Source organism: Somniosus microcephalus, chromosome 4, assembly GCF_052327205.1.
Source record: "Somniosus microcephalus isolate GS21.2 chromosome 4, FLI_Smic_1.0, whole genome shotgun sequence".
In the NCBI taxonomy this organism is placed as follows: domain Eukaryota; kingdom Metazoa; phylum Chordata; class Chondrichthyes; order Squaliformes; family Somniosidae; genus Somniosus; species Somniosus microcephalus.
The window spans coordinates 15109500-15129440 of record NC_140990.1 but is presented as its reverse complement, the minus strand read 5'-3'; the positions used below and the strand labels follow the sequence as shown (position 1 = coordinate 15129440).

Here is a 19941-nt window from a genome sequence, read left to right as displayed (position 1 = left end):
TGGAGGCCAATTCATGAAATATATTCAAGAAGGAGTTGGATATATTTCTTAAGGCTAAAGGGATCAAGGGATATGGGGAGAAAGCAGGGACAGTGAGAGGGGCAATGTGAGGGGGGGCAGTGTGAGGGGGGGCAGTGTGAGGGGGGGCAGTGTGAGGGGGGGCAGTGTGAGGGGGGGCAGTGTGAGGGGGGGCAGTGTGAGGGGGGGCAGTGTGAGGGGGGGCAGTGTGAGGGGGGGCAGTGTGAGGGGGGGCAGTGTGAGGGGGGGCAGTGTGAGGGGGGGCAGTGTGAGGGGGGGCAGTGTGAGGGGGGGCAGTGTGAGGGGGGGCAGTGTGAGGGGGGGCAGTGTGAGGGGGGGCAGTGTGAGGGGGGGCAGTGTGAGGGGGGGCAGTGTGAGGGGGGGCAGTGTGAGGGGGGGCAGTGTGAGGGGGGGCAGTGTGAGGGGGGGCAGTGTGAGGGGGGGCAGTGTGAGGGGGGCAGTGTGAGGGGGGGCAGTGTGAGGGGGGCAGTGTGAGGGGGGCAGTGTGAGGGGGGCAGTGTGAGGGGGGCAGTGTGAGGGGGGCAGTGTGAGGGGGGCAGTGTGAGGGGGGCAGTGTGAGGGGGGCAGTGTGAGGGGGGCAGTGTGAGGGGGGCAGTGTGAGGGGGGCAGTGTGAGGGGGGGCAGTGTGAGGGGGGGCAGTGTGAGGGGGGGCAGTGTGAGGGGGGGCAGTGTGAGGGGGGGCAGTGTGAGGGGGGGCAGTGTGAGGGGGGGCAGTGTGAGGGGGGGCAGTGTGAGGGGGGCAGTGTGAGGGGGGGCAGTGTGAGGGGGGGCAGTGTGAGGGGGGGCAGTGTGAGGGGGGGCAGTGTGAGGGGGGGCAGTGTGAGGGGGGGCAGTGTGAGGGGGGGCAGTGTGAGGGGGGGCAGTGTGAGGGGGGGCAGTGTGAGGGGGGGCAGTGTGAGGGGGGGCAGTGTGAGGGGGGGCAGTGTGAGGGGGGGCAGTGTGAGGGGGGGCAGTGTGAGGGGGGCAGTGTGAGGGGGCAGTGTGAGGGGGCAGTGTGAGGGGGCAGTGTGAGGGGGCAGTGTGAGGGGGCAGTGTGAGGGGGCAGTGTGAGGGGGCAGTGTGAGGGGGCAGTGTGAGGGGGCAGTGTGAGGGGGCAGTGTGAGGGGGGCAGTGTGAGGGGGGCAGTGTGAGGGGGGCAGTGTGAGGGGGGCAGTGTGAGGGGGGCAGTGTGAGGGGGGCAGTGTGAGGGGGGCAGTGTGAGGGGGGCAGTGTGAGGGGGGCAGTGTGAGGGGGGCAGTGTGAGGGGGGGCAGTGTGAGGGGGGGCAGTGTGAGGGGGGGCAGTGTGAGGGGGGGCAGTGTGAGGGGGGGCAGTGTGAGGGGGGGCAGTGTGAGGGGGGGCAGTGTGAGGGGGGGCAGTGTGAGGGGGGGCAGTGTGAGGGGGGGCAGTGTGAGGGGGGGCAGTGTGAGGGGGGGCAGTGTGAGGGGGGGCAGTGTGAGGGGGGGCAGTGTGAGGGGGGGCAGTGTGAGGGGGGGCAGTGTGAGGGGGGGGCAGTGTGAGGGGGGCAGTGTGAGGGGGGCAGTGTGAGGGGGGCAGTGTGAGGGGGGCAGTGTGAGGGGGGCAGTGTGAGGGGGGCAGTGTGAGGGGGGCAGTGTGAGGGGGGCAGTGTGAGGGGGGCAGTGTGAGGGGGGAGGGGGGCAGTGTGAGGGGGCAGTGTGAGGGGTCGTTGGGTGTGGGGGAGGGGGAGGGGGCAGTGTGAGGGGAGCAGTGTGAGGGGGGGCAGTGTGGGGGGGGGCAGTGTGAGGGGGGCAGTGTGAGGGGGGCAGTGTGAGGGGGCAGTGTGAGGGGGGCAGTGTGAGGGGGGCAGTGTGAGGGGGGCAGTGTGAGGGGGGCAGTGTGAGGGGGGCAGTGTGAGGGGGGCAATGTGAGGGGGGCAATGTGAGGGGGGCAATGTGAGGGGGGCAGTGTGAGGGGGACAGTGTGAGGGGGACAGTGTGAGGGGGACAGTGTGAGGGGGACAGTGTGAGGGGGACAGTGTGAGGATGGGAGGGGGGCAGTGTGAGGTGTGAGGGGGACAGTGTGAGGGGGACAGTGTGAGGATGGGAGGGGGGCAGTGTGAGGGGGGCAGTGTGAGGGGGACAGTGTGAGGGGGACAGTGTGAGGGGGACAGTGTGAGGGGGACAGTGTGAGGGGGACAGTGTGAGGGGGACAGTGTGAGGGGGGGAGGGGGGCAGTGTGAGGGGGGAAGTGTGAGGGGTCATCAGGTGGGGGGAGGGGGAGGGGGCGGGTGTCGGTGTTGGGGGGGGAAGTGTGAGGGGTCGTCGGGTGGGGGGGGAGGGGGAGGGGGCGGGCGGGGAGGGTGTCGGTGTGAGGGCGACAGTGTGAGTGGTCGCCAGGTGGGGGGGAGGGGGAGGGTGCGGGTGGGGAGGGTAGTCGGTGTGAGGGGGGCAGTGTGAGGGGTCGTTGGGTGTGGGGGAGGGGCGGGTGGGGAGGGTGTCGGTGTGAGGGGGGCAGTGTGAGGTGTCGTTGGTGTGGGGGGAGGGGGAGGGGGCGGGTGGGGAGGGTGTCGGTGTGAGGGGGGCAGTGTGAGGTGTCGTTGGGTGTGGGGGGAGGGGGAGGGGCGGGTGGGGAGGGTGTCGGTGTGAGGTGGGGCAGTGTGAGGTGTCGTTGGGTGTGGGGGGAGGGGGGAGGGGCGGGTGGGGGGGGTGTCGGTGTGAGGGGGGCAGTGTGAGGGGTCTTTGGGTTGTGGGGGGAGGGGGAGGGGGTGGGTGGGGAGGGTGTCGGTGTGAGGGGGGCAGTGTGAGGGGTCTTTGGGTGTGGGGGGGAGGGGGAGGGGGTGGGTGGGGAGGGTGTCGGTGTGAGGGGGGCAGTGTGAGGGGTCGTTGGTGTGGGGGGAGGGGGAGGGGGCGGGTGGGGAGGGTGTCGGTGTGAGGGGGGCAGTGTGAGGGGTCGTTGGGTGTGGGGGGAGGGGGAGGGGGGCGGGGTGGGGAGGATGTCGGTGTGAGGGGGGCAGTGTGAGGTGTCGTTGGGGTGTGGGGGGAGGGGGAGGGGGCGGGTGGGGAGGGTGTCGGTGTGAGGGGGGCAGTGTGAGGGGTCGTTGGGTGTGGGGGGAGGGGGAGGGGGCGGGTGGGGAGGGTGTCGGTGTGAGGGGGGGCAGTGTGAGGGGGTCTTCGGGTGTGGGGGGAGGGGGAGGGGGGCGGGTGGGGAGGGGGGGGCAGTGTGAGGGGTCTTCGGGTGTGGGGGGAGGGGGAGGGGGCGGGTGGGGAGGGTGTCGGTGTGAGGTGGGGCAGTGTGATGGGGTCGTCGGGTGGGGGAGGGAGGGGGAGGGGGCGGGTGGGTAGGGGTGTCGGTGTGTGAGGGGGGGGCGGGGGGTGGGAGCGGCTGGGGAGCGGTGCCAGGACAGTCGCATTAACCTCTTGAGAAGAGCAAAACAGCACCGACCATCTCTGCAAACTCCTGCTCCTCGGCAGCCCGTGACTCAGGAGTGTTGCGGGGCCTCCGACAGGAAACTGGCACTGCCAGTGCCCCCCTCCCCCCCGCCCCCTTGGCGTCTGTGCCACAACCCGCCCCCCCTCCTCCACCCCAGAGCAGCTTTAGATCTTAAGACAGTCAAGAAACATTAAAGAAACGTCTGAATCCGATGCTGAGCTGCCGGACGGGACTCGAAGGGGTCTTCAGTTCAGCGTCGTTCCCCCCAACCCCCCCGCTCCCCCCCCGCCCCCTCACTTTTCCTTCACGCAGCTCCAGTCACACACACGGAGAGAGAGAGAGAACGAGAAAGGGGGGAGAAGAAAAGCGGGGGCTGTCGACTCCTTCTTTCTCCTTTCCGTCCTGGATCCTGGGGCATACCGGACGATCAATTCCCCGACGTTTCCACTCCTGGATCGAAATCTTTTTTTTTAAGAAGTAAAAGAAGCTCCGCAGATATTTCAAGGGCTGGTCTCCTCTCGCTGCCCAGAACGCCACCAGCCTGCCTCCCCTCCCCATCCCTCGCTCTCTGCAAGCTCACAGCGCAAACGTGGCACTGTGCCAACCAACCCTCGCCATCTGTGATGCCTTCTGCAGCAAGCTCCGTCTCTCTCTCTCTCTCTCCGTCACTCCCTTGGTTTCTCTTTCTCCGTCTCTCTCTCCGTCACTCTGTCGGTTTCTCTTTCTCCGTCTCTCTCTCCGTCACTCTCTGTTTCTCTTTCTCCGTCTCTCTCTCTCTCTCTCCGTCTCTCTATGTTTCTCTTTCTCCATCTCTCTCTCCGTCACTCTCTCTGTTTCTCTTTCTCCATCTCTCTCTCTCTTTCTTTCTCTCTGTCTCTCTCTCTCTGTATCTCTCTCCCCGTCTCTGCGGGTATGCCTGTATCTCTATCTCTGTCTCTATCCTCGCTCTCTCTCATCTGTCTCTATCCTCGCTCTCTCCATTGCTGTCTCTCTCTCCGTTTCTCTCTCTCCATCTCTGTCTCTCTCTCTCTGTATCTCTCGCTTCTTCACTCTCTCCTTCTCACTCTCTCTCCATCTCACTCTCTTTCTCTCTCCCCATCACTCTGTCTCCCTCACCTTCTCCCTCTCTCTCACCCTCCTTCTTTCTCTCTCTCACCCTCTCCTTCTTTCTCTCTCTCACCCTCTCCTTCTTTCTCTCCCCGTCTCTCTCTCTCTCGCTATTTCACTCTGTAATTAGCTCCCACATTAATTAACGACACTGCTCCTCATTAACATTCCCACAGGCACACAGCCAAGACCCACGGCCCAAGCTCACAACACACACACACCACTGTTTCCGGCTGCGAAATGCCGGGAATTTTATAGATCTGGTTGCGCAGGGAGCCCTGAGAGAGGGAGAGAGAGAATTTGTCATTTGTTTCCGGGACAGAGCAGGCAGACAGCACCAGATCAGCACGAGAATTATGTAAACTTCTTATGACTTGTAAAGACGGAAATGAAGATCCACTTCGGAATAATCGGAGGATTCCTCCTCGGTCACTCAGAGTAGCAATCTCGGATTAAGGAATCCTCACAGTCTGTGAAAATTAGTGGTAGTGTGAGGTTTCAATCCGATCTTCCAGTATCCTAATCCCAACACAAACCTTAATCCTAATCCTCGCCCTAATCGTAACTCTATTCCAACCCCAATCCGAACCGTAACCCTAATCCTAACTCTAATCCTAATCATAACTTTAATCTTAACCCTAACAAGAGATACAGGGGGGGATGTGAGGGAAAACTTTTTTACGCAGCGAGTGGTGAGGACCTGGAACTCGCTGCTGACGGAAGTGGTGGAAGCGGAGACACTCAATGTTTTCAAGGGGAGACTGGATAGGCACTTGAGGGAAATAAACTTGCAGGGCTACGGGGATAGAGCGGGGGAGTGGGACTGACTGGATTGCTCTACAGAGAGCCGGCACGGACTCGATGGGCCGAATGGCGTCCTTCTGTGCCGTTATGACCCAAATATTAATTCTAGCCCTAACCCCAACACTAGGAACAGGAGGAGATTCACCAGACTGATACCTGGGATGGCAGGAATGACGTATGAAGAGAGATTGGGTCGATTGGGCTTATACTCGCTGGAGTTTAGAAGAATGAGAGGGGATCTCATTGAAACTTATAAAATTCTAACAGGACTGGACAGACTAGATGCAGGAAGGATGTTCCCGATGGCGGGGGAGTCCAGAACCAGGGGTCACCGTCTACGGATAAGGGGTAAGCCATTTAGGACAGAGATGAGGAGGAATTTCTTCACCCAGAGAGTGGTGAACCTGTGGAATTCTCTACCACAAAAGGCAGTGGAGGCCAATTCATTAAATATATTCAAGAAGGAGTTAGATATATTTCTTGAGGCTAAAGGGATCAAGGGGTATGGGGAGAAGGCAGGGACAGGGTACTGAATTTGGATGATCAGCCATGATCTCATTAAATGGCGGAGCAGGCTCGAGGGGCCGAATGGCCTACTCCTGCTCCTATCTTCTATGTTTCTATGAGATCGTTCAGCCCCTCGAGCCTGTTCCGCCACACAGTTAAATCATGGCTGATCTGTATCCTAACACCATCTACATGCCATGGTTCCGTAACCCTTAAAATCCTTGCCTAATAAAAATCTATCACCCTAACCCTAACCACTTTGGACACAAGAAAGATAGACCAAAGTATTCTCTAAATGGCGAGAAGCTGGGAACTGTGTAGGAGTGGAGAGATTTAGGGGTCCATGTACACAAATCACTAAAAGCTAGGGGACAGGTACAAAATATAATTTAAAAGGCTAATAGAGTGTTGTCATTTATCTCGAGGGCTGGAATACAAAGGGGTGGAATTTATAGAGTCTCTGGGCTGGATTTTGCCAGGCCCGAGGAGGCGGGAGTGTTAAAATTGCAAAAAGTGGCGGGTGGGCCCAACCCCGCCTCCAAGCAATTTTCCCAAATGCGTGTTTCTGATCCCATCTCCGTCCCGCCTCCAAGAGGAGGGATAGGCCCCTTAACAACCACTGAATTGCCTCTATAATCCCATTTTGAGAGGCCTTTCCGATTTTAACACGTTTCCCACGTGATTCACGACTCCTCTGAAACACGACGGTGAAACCTGGCGGGAGCACAATTGGATTGCTGACTATCAGCTGCAGCTCCGCCATTAAAGAGGAGATTTGATCAGCCATCATTTGCAGGTGGCAGGACTTTGTAGTCTCAGGTCTGGGGGAACTTTTAGCAGACCTAACCACAGCTGTGGAAGTTTGGAGCCTGACACCCATCTCCAGTGTGACCTCCTGGAAACCCCTCTCGCCACCTTGACTGAGCGCTTCCTCAACTGAGGCATCTACCAGAAGCATGGGAACCATTGATTTCCTTTCCTCCTGGACATCAGATTCGGACGAAGACCAGCCGCGGCAGCAGCAGAACCATGAACAACAGCAGCACCAACAGCAGCAGCAACAACAGGAGCGCCAAGCTGCTGCTCACCCACCTGAAGCTGCACAGGCTAGAAGGCGCCAGCCCATGGAAGCCCGTCGGCGCAGGATATACCCCCAAACGGGGTCTACAGAGGATCAGCTACCTCAACATGAGTGATCAGCAGTGCCAAAGGCGGCTCCGACTTTCGCGAGAGGTAGTGGGTGACATCTGCGCCATGGTACAGCAAGACCTGGAGCCCAGAGGAGCAGGTGGACACCCCTTACCAGTGGCCGTCAAAGTCACCACCGCACTCAACTTTTTTTGCTTCAGGCTCATTCCAGGGATCAGCAGCAGACATCAGCGGCATCTCCCAGGCGGCCGCACACACTTGCATCACGCAGGTAACCGGTGCCCTCTTTGCCATCGCGCACAATCACATCCATTTCTCCAAGGATCAAGCAAGTGTCACGGCGCGTGCGGTTGGATTAGCTAATCTGGCAGACTTTCCAAGGTTGCAGGGCGACGTCATCAAATCTGGGAGCAGACTTAGGTCTCCCGCTACTCATTCTGCCTCCAGGTCCCTCTCACTGCAAAGGCCAAAAGGTTGGCAGTCTGCAGAAGAAGCAAGGCTTGTTGCAGACCTTAAATGCAGCATCAATGATGACGTCATCGGAGACGAGTTTCAGACTGAAAAAGCTAATTGGGCCACGGGTTCCCACATGCTGGAACTCAATTGCCCAATTATGTGAAAATTGCATCGATCTCCCACATCGATTTGGAATCGGGTGGATAACACGAAAAGCGGATGACACGACCCCAGCCGCCCCATGACAAAATCCAGCCCATAGAGTCATAATGGCACAGAAGGAGGCTATTCGGCCCATCGAGTCCGTGCCGGCTCTCTGTAGAGCAATCCAGTCAGTCCCACTCCCCCGCTCTATCCCCGTAGCCCTGCAAGTTTATTTCCCTCAAGTGCCTATCCAGTCTCCCCTTGAAAACATTGAGTGTCTCCGCTTCCACCACTTCCGTCGGCAGCGAGTTCCAGGTCCTCACCACTCGCTGCGTAAAAAAGTTTCCCCTCACATCCCCCCCTGTATCTCTTGCCCAAAACCTTAAATCTGTGTCCCCTAGTCCTTGTACCATCAACTAGTGGGAACAGCCTTTCCCCGTCTAGCCTATCCAAATCATGTCATAATCTTGTACACCTCTATCAAATCACCCCTCAACCTCCTTTGCTCTAATGAAAACAAATCCAGCTTCTCCAACTTGTCCTTGTAGCTAAGATCCCCCCTCCCCAGAACCATTCTGGTAAATCTCCTCTGCACCCTCTCAAGGGCCTTCACATCCTTCCTAAAGTGTGGTGACCAGAACTGGACTTTATAAAGTGCTTTATGCGACAGTTATTTATAAAGCTCATGTCAGACCCCGTCTGGAGCTCTGCGTTCAGTTCTGGGCACTGCCCCTCAGGAAGGATGTATTGGCCTTGGAGGGGGCTCAGCGCAGATTCACCAGAATGATACTGGGGCTAAAAGGGTTAAATTATGAGGACTGCTTGCAGAGACTAGGCTTCTGTTCATTCGAGTGTAGAAGATTAAGGGGTGATCTAATTGAGCTGTTTAGGATGATTAAAGGATATGATAGGGTAGATAGAGAGAAAGGGATAAAAATTCGGTAGCGCCCAGAAAAGGTTAGCGCCCCCGCGGCCGATTTTCCCAGGTAGTGACCCGAGAGGGAGGAGGGGCGCTACTGGAAGCGCCCCGCATCCCTCTTAGGGCACTGCGAGCCAAAACCGAGGCGCTACATGCCGCAGCGCCACACGGTACTGCAGGCATCCTCCCCGTCTTAAAGGGGAGGGGCCTGGCGCAGCACATCCTGGCGCCCAGCTGGGCCACCAGGGATCGGGAGTGCCGGGCTCACGGAGAGCAGCCGGCACTCTGCTGGGGCGGGGGGGGGGGGGCTTCACACAGGCCTTGGACAGCAACGGTGGGCGGGTGGCCAGCAACAAAAATGGCCGCCCGCTACCTCCCCTTTACTAGTGCCGCCCTGGCCGCAGGTAAGCCCGCTGACGCCGGCGGACATATATAGACCTCCAAACAGTAAGGCGGAGGTTGGGGATGGCATTAAAAGGGAAATTAAAGAAGCGTGCAATAAGGGCACAGCAGTTATCATGGGTGACTTTAATCTACATATAGATTGGGCCAACCAAATTAGTAACAATACTGTGGAGGAGGAATTCCTGGAGTGTTTACGGGATGGTTTCCTGGACCAATATGTCGAGGAACCAACCAGAGATCAGGCCATCTTAGACTGGGTATTATGTAACGAGAAAGGATTAATTAGCAATCTTGTTGTACGAGGCCCCTTGGGTCAGAGCGATCATAATATAATCGAATTCTTCATTAAGATGGAGAATGAAGTAGTTGACTCAGAGACTAGGGTCCTAAATTTAAATAAAGGAAACTACGATGGTCTGAGGCGCGAGTTGGGTAGGATTGATTGGGGAATGTCACTCAAAGGGTTGACGGTGGATAGGCAATGGCAAACATTCAAAGACCGCATGGATGAACTACAGAATTTGTTCATCCCAGTTTGGCATAAAAATAAAACAAAAATGGTGACTCAACCGTGGTTACCAAGGGAAGTTAGGGATAGCATAAGATCCAAGGAGAGGACATACAAATTGGCCAGAAAAAGCAATAATCCTGAGGATTGGGAGCAGTTTAGGATTCAACAAAGGAGGACAAAGGGATTAATTAAGAAGGGGAAAATAGAATATGAGAGTAAGCTTTCAGGGAACATAAAAACTGACTGTAAAAGCTTTTATAGATATGTGAAGAGAAAAATATTGGTGAAATCAAGCGTAGGTCCCTTGCAGTCAGAATCGGGGGAATTTATAATGGGGAACAAAGAAATGGCAGACCAACTAAATACATATTTTGGTTCTGTCTTCACAAAGGAGGACACAAATAACCTCCCAGAGATGCCGGGGAACATAGGGTCTGATGAAAGGGTGGAACTGAAAGAAATCAGTATTTGTAGGGAAATGGTGTTAGGGAAATTGATGGGACTGAAGGCCGATAAATCCCCAGGGCCTGATAATCTACATCCTAGGGTGCTTAAGGAAGTGGCCCTAGAAATAGTAGATGCATTGCTGATCATCTTCCAACATTCGATGGAATCTGGAACAGTACCCATGGATTGGAGGGTAGCTAATGTTACCCACTATTCAAAAAAGGTGGTAGAGAGAAAACGGGGAATTACAGACCGGTAAGCCTGACATCGGTAGTGGGGAAAATGCTAGAGTCCATTATAAAAGATGTAATAGCAGAGCTCTTGGAAAACAGTGACAGGATCGGACAAAGTCAACATGGATTCACAAAAGGTAAATCGTGCTTGACTAATCTACTGGAATTTTTTGAGGGTGTAACTGGTAAAATAGATAAGGGAGAACCAGTGGATGTGGTGTATCTGGACTTTCAGAAGGCCTTCGATAAGGTCCCGCATAAGAGATTAGCGTGTAAAGTTAAGGCACATAGGATTGGGGGCAAGGTATTAACTTGAATAGCGAACTGGTTGGCAGACAGAAAGCAAAGAGTTGGAATAAACGGGTCTTTTTCCGAATGGCAGGCAGTGACTAGTGGGGTAACGCAGGCCCTCAGCTATTCACAATATATATAAATGATCTGGACAAGGGAACTAGATGTAATATCTCCAAATTTGCAGACGACACAAAGCTGGGTGGGCGTGTGTGCTGTGAGGAGGATGTCGAGAAACTCCAGGATGATTTGGACAGGTTGGGTGATTGGGCAGAAACATGGCAGATGCACTATAACGTGGATAAATGTGAGGTTATCCACTTTGGTGGCAAAAACAGGAAGGCAGATTATTATCTAAATGGCAATAGATTGGGAAAAGGGGAAGTGCCACGAGACCTGGGTGTCCTTGTGCACCAGTCGCTGAAGGTAAGCATGCAGGTGCAGCAGGCGGTTAAGAAGGCAAATGGTATGTTGGCCTTCATAGCGAGAGGGTTTGAGTACAGGAACAAGGATGTCTTGCTGCAGTTATACAGGGCACTGGTGAGACCACATCTTGAGTATTGTGTGCAGTTTTGGTCGCCTTATCTGAGGAAGGATGTTCTTGCCATAGAAGGAGTTCAGCGAAGATTCACCAGGCTGATACCTGGGATGGCAGGAATGACGTATGAGGAGAGATTGGGTCGATTGGACTTGTACTCACTGGAGTTTAGAAAAATGAGAGGTGATCTCATTGAAACTTATAAAATACTAACAGGACTAGACAGACTAGATGCAGGAAGGATGTTCCCGATGGTCGGGGAGTCCAGAACCAGGGGACACAGTCTAAGGATAAAGGATAGGCCATTTAGGATGGAAATAAGGAGGAATTTCTTCACCCAGAGAGTGGTGAAACTGTGGATCTCTCTACCACAGAAGGCGGTGGAGGCCAATTCATTAAATATATTCAAAAAGGAGTTAGATATATTTCTTAAGGCTAAAGGGATCAAGGGATATGGGGAGAAAGCAGGGACAGGGTACTGAATTTGGATGATCAGCCATGATCGCATTGAATGGCGGAGCAGGCTTGAGGGGCCGAATGGCCTACTCCTGCTCCTATCTTCTATGTTTCTGTGTCCGACGGTAAGTCAGGGGGGCGCCACCCAATATTACAGCCGGGGAGCTGCGCATGGCTGTAGTGTATGTACCTTTAAGGGGAGAACTACTTTTTACAGCTCCTGTATACTGTAGTACCGGCAGTGATCACACCTGTATATAAACGCTGAGTAGGGATCTGTACAGTTTAGTTTTAGAGTAACCCTCATCCAGTAAACACCTGTTGATTGTTCCCTGCAGTCTCTTGTCTAATTATTGAAGGACACACAACATCAAGATACACGGATCTAACATTGGCGACGAGAAGATTCAAACCTACCTGCAACTCTGCATCACCTCCCAGGGATTGGCTCCTGGAGAAGTGAAAGAAGAAGGCCGAGTCCAGAAGCACGGGCGTCGACCATCCAGCGGAGACTTGAGCATCGCAGGGGAGGCTGTTGAGAGCTGGGCTTGGTTCTCCAGTCGGTGGTCCAGCGAAACGGGCTGGCAACAGGTACAGTGCAGACCCTTCCCGGCAGCGGCGGCTGGAGCCAATCGACGGCACAGAAAAAGGCCGAGCAGCGTCGACAGAAGAGAGAGGGTAGAGCGCACAGGGCGCAGCCGGTGTTCAAGACCGAGCGGCGTCGACGGGAGAAGAGAGAGGGTAAAGCGCACAGGGCGCAGCCGGTGTTCAGGACCGAGCGGTGTCAACGAGAGAGAGCAGAGCGTAGCCGGTGTTCAAGGGCCGCGGTGTTCAAGGGCCGAGCAGCGTCAACGAGAGAGAGAGGCGCGCAGGAAAACGCGCAGAGCGCAGCCGGTGTTCAAGGGCCGAGCAGCATCAGCGGGGAAGAAAGGAAAGCGCGGGAGACGCCATTTGAGCCGCAGCGGAGAAGAAGGGAGAGCGCGGGAGACACCATTTTGAGCCGCAGCGGAGAAGAAGGGAGAGCGCGGGAGACGCCATTTTGAGCCACAGCGGGGAAGAAGGGAGAGCGCGGGAGACGCCATTTTAAGCCAGTCTAACCACACCCAGGGATGCCGAAGAGTGGTAGTGTCACAGCGTTCGACAATGAAGTCGAAGATTGGGCGACATATGTCGAACGCATAGAAGTGTACTGCAAGGCGAATGAAGTGCCAGATGACAGGAAAGCGCTGGTATTGTTGAATTCAATGGGTGCAAAAACGTATGGCTTACTGCGAAACCTAGTAACCCCAGAGAAGCCAGTGGAAAAGGATTTTGAAAACATAGTGTCAATCCTACAGGACCACTTAAACCCCACACCGCTGCTGATAGCAGAAAGATTTAAGTTTCACAAAAGGAACCAGCATAAAGATGAAAGTAATGCTGAGTATTTAACGGAACTGCGCAAGCTATCAAAACACTGCCAGTTTGGAACGGGACTAGCAGATACTTTAAGGGATAAGTTTGTGTGTGGGCTTCAAAGTGAAGGAACCCAGAAACGGCTTCTATCAGAAAAGGATCTTACACTGGACAAGGCTTTCAGCATGGCAGTATCACACGAAGCAGCTGCACGGGGCGCTGCAGAGATACAACGGAGACCACAAGAATATGGCACAAATGAAATGTCATACGGAACAGTGAAGTGCTATCGCTGAGGCAGAACAACACACGACCATAATGATTGCTGGTTCAAGGACAAAGTGTGCAGACAGTGTGGAAAAGTAGGACACATAGCAAGTGTCTGCAGGTCGGGAAAGAAAACCAGCAGCAAGAAATCTCCACAGGAGAAGTACAAGAAGGTACATAAGGTGACGGAGAGTAGTTCAGATGAACAGAAAAGTGATACAGACTCCGGAAGCAAGGAGCTGGGTTGTCTGAAACTACATAATGTGATCAAAACGGAGGATCACCAAACTATCTGGGTCACGCTCAAGATAGCAGGAGTCCAAGTGAAAATGGAATTGGACACAGGATCAGCCCTAACAGTTATAAACCGAAGGGACTACAAGCGGCTATTCTCACATATACCCTTGAGAGATACAGAGATTGTCTTGAAGACGTACACGGGGCAAAAAGTCTACCCCAAAGGAAAAATAAGGGTGAACGTTATATATAACGGCAAGGAAACACCAAAAATGGACCTATATGTATTGCCAGATGGAGGACCACCACTACTAGGACGTGAATGGATCCGGAAGATACAGCTAGATTGGCATTCCATACAAGCAGTGACTGTAGATGCCAAAAAAGGATGACGATGTCACACCTGGACGACTGTCAAAAATGCTAACTGATGCACAAGAAGTGTTCCAGGAGGGACTCGGAACACTAAAAGGCATAACAGCGACGATCAAAATAGAGGAAAATGCAAGCCCAAAGTTTTTTAAGGCCAGACCGGTGCCTTATGCGATCCGCCCAGCCGTCGAAGCAGAGCTGGAAGGTTTGGAACGTTCAGGAGCACTGTCCAAAGTGGACTGGAGCGAGTGGGCTACATCCATCGTTCCTGTAATGAAGAGGTCATTGAGTAATATGCCTGGGGAACCAAAGAAGGTTCACATCTGTGGGGACTTTAAGGTGACAGTGAACCCAGTCCTTCACATGGTACAATACCCGCTTCCGCGGATTGAAGATATTTTTGCCTCGCTATCTGGAGGGAAACGCTTCACTAAGATTGATCTGGCCCAGGCGTACCTGCAAATGGAGGTAGAAGAAGCCTCGAAACAGTACCTCACGATCAACACTCATGAAGGTCTCTACCAATACAACCGGCTGGTGTTCGGGGTAGCATCAGCTCCGGCTCTTTGGCAAAGGGCAATGGATCAAGTCCTGCAAGGGATTCCAGGGACCCAGTGTTATTTGGACGACATCCTGGTCACGGGCGAAAATGACAGTGATCGCCTCGCCAATCTGGAGCAGGTGCTCACTAGATTGAAGGAATATGGGCTCCGAGCTAATCGCCACAAATGCGAGTTTTTCCAGAAGCAGATCTCGTATTGTGGCCACGTTATTGATGAAGAGGGGTTACATAAGTTCCCTGAAAAGATTGAGGCAGTAGTCAAGGCTCCAGCACCGGAAAATGTGTCACAACTGAGGTCGTTCCTCGGGCTGGTGAACTACTACCATAAGTTCTTGCCGAATTTGTCTACAGTACTACACCCACTGAACACCCTACTACAAACGGGGGTACCATGGAAGTGGCATGACGAATGTAAATGAGCTTTCCAGAAGTGCAAAGAATTGATCACATCAAAAGAGGTGTTGGCTCATTTCAACCCAGCACTACCAATTCGGTAGGCGTGTGATGCATCACCCTATGGCATTGGAGCGGTGCTGTCGCACAAATTCCCTGACGACTCGGAGAGGCCAGTAGCCTTTGCGTCTCGGTCACTAACCTCAGCCGAGCGTAACTACGCCCAGATTGACAGGGAGGCCCTCAGCCTAGTGTGGGGAGTGAAAAAGTTCAACCACTATCTGCACGGGCAGAAGTTCACCTTGCTGACTGACCACCAGCCACTTGTCTCCATCTTTAATCCAAAGAAGAGCATTCCGGTGATGACTGCGCAACGGCTACAAAGATGGTCCCTTTTTCTAGGGGCGAACCAATATGAAATCAAGTATAAGGGCACGAAACAGCATGGAAATGCTGATGGGCTATCACGCCTGCCACTGCCTACTGTGGAGGAAGCACCAGCAGTGGACCCTGTCGAAATATTTTATTCGACTATAATTGAACGCTTGCCAGTAACTAACGCTGATATAGAGAAGGAGACCCGAAATGACCCGACACTGTCTCGGGTATATGACTTGACGGTGAAGGGATGGCCAACACATGGCGACTCACTGTTGCCAGCATTCTCATCCAGAAGAGAACAGCTGTCAGTATGCCAGGGGACCTTGATGTGTGGATCCCGAGTGGTAAATCCACCCAAGTTAAGGGAGAGAGTGCTCAATGAGCTTCACGAAGGCCATCTGGGAGGGGTGAAAATGAAAAGCCTTGCTAGGGCTTGTGTGGGGTGGCCGGGGATCGATCAGCAAATCGAGGACCTGACAAAGAGCTGCTCAGGATGCCAGAAGGTCCAAAATGCACCACCACATGCCCCTCTACACCCATGGGAGTGGCCCTCATCTCCATGGCAATGGGTGCATATTGATTTTGCTGGTCCATTCATGGACTCAATGTTTTTAATAGCCATGGATGCGCACTCGAAATGACCTGAGGTGATCAAAATGTCGTCCACCACCACGGAGAAAGCTATTGCAGTTCTATGGACCATATTTGCCAGGAACGGCTTGCCAGAGCAGATTTGCTCTGATAACGGACCACAGTTTGTGTCCGAAGAGTTTTGAAGATTCATGAAAAGGAATGGGGCAAGGCATTACACATCCGCCCCGTATCATCCAGCCACAAATGGATTGGCTGAGAGGTTCGTACAAACCTTTAAAAAAACAGTAAGTGCCATGTGCGATGACGACATTCCACTGCAGCATAAGGTGGACAATTTCCTGTTAGCCTACAGAAATGCGACATATGCAGTCACCAACCAGACCCCGGCCATGATGTTCTTTAACCGAAGGTTGAGATCTCGTCTGCATTTGCTCAGACCAAATGTACGAAGAGATGTTGAGAATAAGCAATTCCAGCACATCAATGAGAAGCCGACAAGGAGCTTCAATGTAGGGCAACCAGTCTTGGCCCGCGACTACCGAACAGAGAAATGGCAACCAGGAACGATATGCACACGGCAGGGGCCACTAATGTACACAGTGGATGTTGGGGAGAACATTGTGAGATGCCATGTTGACCAGATCCTAGAGTCACTGGAACGAGTCAACCCCATGTCTTGCGTGCCTGGTGATGAACCCGACATACAGGTAGCATCTACCCCAGAAACAGTAGCATCGGAAGCTGATGAACCAACCGACGACAGGGGGCCAGAATCGCCTCTGCACCAAGAGCAAGACACTCAGGAAAGGTGCTATCCAGAAAGGATCAGGAAGCCTCCCCAAAGACTGAATTTATAAATGGACTATTTTCAGTTAATGTTGCATGTTAAAAGTGTTAATCGTTAAATGAATGTTCTGGTACTGTTACACTACAATTCCTCCCCTTTTAGATTATGTACCTTTAAGGGGAGAACTACTTTTTACAGCTCCTGTATACTGTAGTACCGGCAGTGACCACACCTGTATATAAACCCTGAGTAGGGATCTGTACAGTTAGTTTTAGAGTAACCCTCATCCAGTAAACACCTGTTGATTGTTCCCTGCAGTCTCTTGCCTAGTTATTGAAGGACACACTACATCAAGATACACGGATCTAACAATGGCGATGATGTCATCACTGGAGGCGCGGCGCTAACAGTTAGCGCTGCCGCTAACCTCGCTGAATTTCACGGGAGGCGTTAGCAGCGCCGCGTCCAGGCGTTAGTTCATTTGCGCCCCGCTAGCGCCCTTTTAGGGCGCTAAAGGGAGGTGCAAATCAACCAAATTTATCCCTCAAACTATTTCCTCTGGTGTGGTGGGGGGGGGGGGGCGGCGGGTGGTGGAGTCCAGAACAAGGGGGCATAACCTTACAATTAGAGGTACAAGTAAGGAGTGTGATGGAATACTCTCCACTTACCTGGATGAGCGCAGCTCCAACAACACTCAACAAGCTCGACACCATCCAGGACAAAGCAGCCCGCTTGATTGGCACCCCATCCACCACCTTAAACATTCACTCCCTCCACCACCGGCGTACCGTGGCTGCAGTGTGTACCATCTACAAGATGCACTGCAGCAACTCGCCAAGGCTTCTTTGGCAGCACCTCCCAAACCCGCGACCTCTTCCACCTAGAAGGCCAAGGGCAGCGGGCTCATGGGAACACCACCACCTCCAAGTTCTCCTCCAAGTCACACACCATCCTGACTTAGAAATATATCGCCGATCCTTCATCGTCGCTGGGTCAAAATCCTGGAACTCCCTCCCTAACCACACTGTGGGAGTACCTTCACCACACGGACTGCAGCGGTTCAAGGCGGCGGCTCACCACCACCTTCTCAAGGGCAACTGGGGATGGGCAATAAATGCTAGCCTTGCCAGCGACGCCCACAGCCCATAAACGAATAAAAAAAAATATCCAGGCCGTTCAGGGGTGATGTCAGGAAGCACCTCTTCACACAAAGGGAATGGAAATCTGGAACTCTCTTCCCCCAAAAAAGCTGTTGAGGCTGGAGTTCAATTGAAAATTTCAAAACTGGGATTGATAGAATTTTGTTAGGTAAGGGTATTATGCTAAACCTTTATAAAACATTGGTTAGGCCTCAGCTGGAGGATCGTGGCAAATACTTAGCCTCTCTATATCCCTTTGGAGATTCTTTGCGTCCTCCACACAACTTGCTGTCCCACCCATCTTTGTATCAGCAGCAAATTTGGCTACATTACACTCAGTCCCTAAGCCTCAGATGGAGTATTGTGTCCAATTCTGGGCACCACCCTTCAAGAAGGATGTCAAGGCCTTGGAGAGGGCACAGAGGAGATTGACTGGAATGGTACCAGGGATGAGGGACTTCAGTTATGTGCAGAGACTGGAGAAGCTGGGATTGTTCTCCTTAGAGCAGGGAAGATTTAATAGTGGTGTTCAAAATCATGAACCGTTTTGATGGGGTCGATAGGGAGAAAATCTGTTTCCACCGGCAGGAGGGTCAACAACCACAGGGCACAGATTTAAAATACTTGTCAAAAGAACCAGAGGGGGAGATGCAGCAAGTTGTTGTGATCTGGAACGCGTTGCCTGAAAGGAAGGTGCAAGCAGATTCAATGGTAACTTTCAAAAGAGAATTGGATAAATGTTAAAACGGCAAAAATTTGCAGGGCTATGGGGACAGAGCAGGGGAGTGGGATTAATTGGATCGCTCTTTCAAAGAGCCGGCACAGGCATGATGGGCTGAATGGCCTCCTTCTGTGCTGTATCATTCTATGATATGGAGCTAAAGCGGGTAATTGGAGTCGAGATACAGATCATTGAATGGCAAAACTGGCTCGAGGGGCTGAATGGCCTCCTCCTGATCCCATTTCTTTCGTACTTATGTAGGAAGGCTTGGGGGAGATGCTGGGGGAAGGGTTGGGGGAGTTGTAGACTATTCTCTCTGCTCTGTCCCAGAAAGTAATGATAATTTTTTTTAAAATCTCTCGCTCTCTCTCCGGCCTCCCTGCACAATGTATAAAATTCCTGGCATTCCCAGTCAGGAAGAAGCAATCGCTCCTTGTCCTTTGTATGTTGTGAGCTCAGACTTTGGGTCTTGGCTGTTTGCCTGTTGGAATGTTCGAGTTACGATTCGGGTTAAGAATAGAGTTACAGTTAGATTTAGGATGACGATTAGGTTTTGACTTAGGGTTAGGATTATAGTTAGGGTTATTGTTAGCTTTAAGGTTAATATTGGGAATAGGATAAGGGCTAGGAGTAGTGTAAGGGTTAGTTTTAGGGTTAGGATTAGGGTTTAGGTTAAGAGTAGGGTTAGGGTTTGGGTTTAGGTTAAGGGTAGGATTAGGGATTGGGTTTAGGTTAAGGATTAGGGATAGGGTTTGGGTTTAGGTTAAGGGTAGGATTAGGGATTGGGTTTAGGTTAAGGATTAGGGATAGGGTTTGGGTTTAGGTTCAGGATAGGGTTAGGATTAGCAAGGGAGAAAATCAGTTAGTGTTAGTATTAGGATTAGGGTTAGGGTTTAGGTTAAGGATTAGGGATAGGGTTTAGGTTAAGGATAGGGTTAGGATTAACAAAGGAGAAGATCAGTTAGTGTTAGTATTAGGATTAGGGTTTTGATTAAGGATAGGGTTAGGGTTAGTGTTAAGGATAGGATTAGGATTAGGAAGTTCATTAAGGTTAGGGTTAGGAATACAGTAAGGGTTAGCATTTGTTTTAGGGTTAGGGTCAGGATCAGAGTTAGAGTTACGTTTAGGGTCAGGATTAGAATTAAGGTTCGGGTTAGCATTAGGAAATTGGAAGTTCGGAATAAAACCTCAAACTGCTGCTGATTTTCACATACCCCATGGATTCCTTAATCCGAGATTGCTTCTCCGAGTGGCCGAGGGGGGAATCCCAGGATTATTGCCAAGGGGATCTTCATTTCCATCTTTACAAGTCATAAGAAGTTTATATAATTTTTGTGCTGACCTGGTGCTGTGATTCCCCTGCTCTGACCCGGAAACAAATGACAATTTCTCTCTCTCAGGGCTCCCTGCGCAACCAGATCTATAAAATTCCCGGCATTCCCAGCCGGAAACAGTAGTGTGTATGTGTTGTGAGATCGGGCCGTGGGTCTTGGCTGTGCGCCTGTGGGAATGTTAATGAGGAGCAGTGTTGTTAATTAATGTGGGAGCTAATTACAGAGTGAAATAGCGAGAGAGACGGGGAGAGAAAGGAGGGGGCGAGAGACACGGAGTGAGAGATGGGGAGAGAGAGAGCGAGAGAAAGAGAAAGGAGAGGGAAATAGAGATGGAGAGCGAGAGCTGGGGAGAGAGAAATGAGAGGGCGAGAGAGACGGAGAGCGA

At 52.9% G+C, this 19941-nt stretch overlaps 1 long non-coding RNA gene across 2 annotated transcripts in view; it reads right to left on the bottom strand.

The window, feature by feature from the left end:
• LOC147118339 (uncharacterized) overlaps positions 1–19676 on the bottom strand; it is a 31344-nt gene extending 11668 nt beyond the window's left edge. The window contains exon 1 of one of the 2 annotated variants that reach the window (XR_015077903.1): positions 19437–19676. This is a non-coding gene — a long non-coding RNA (uncharacterized LOC147118339). Of the gene's footprint in view, positions 1–3827; positions 4308–19436 lie in introns of those variants that run through there. The other variant, XR_015077902.1, reaches the window with a different exon arrangement.
• Positions 19677–19941: the final 265 nt, after the last annotated feature.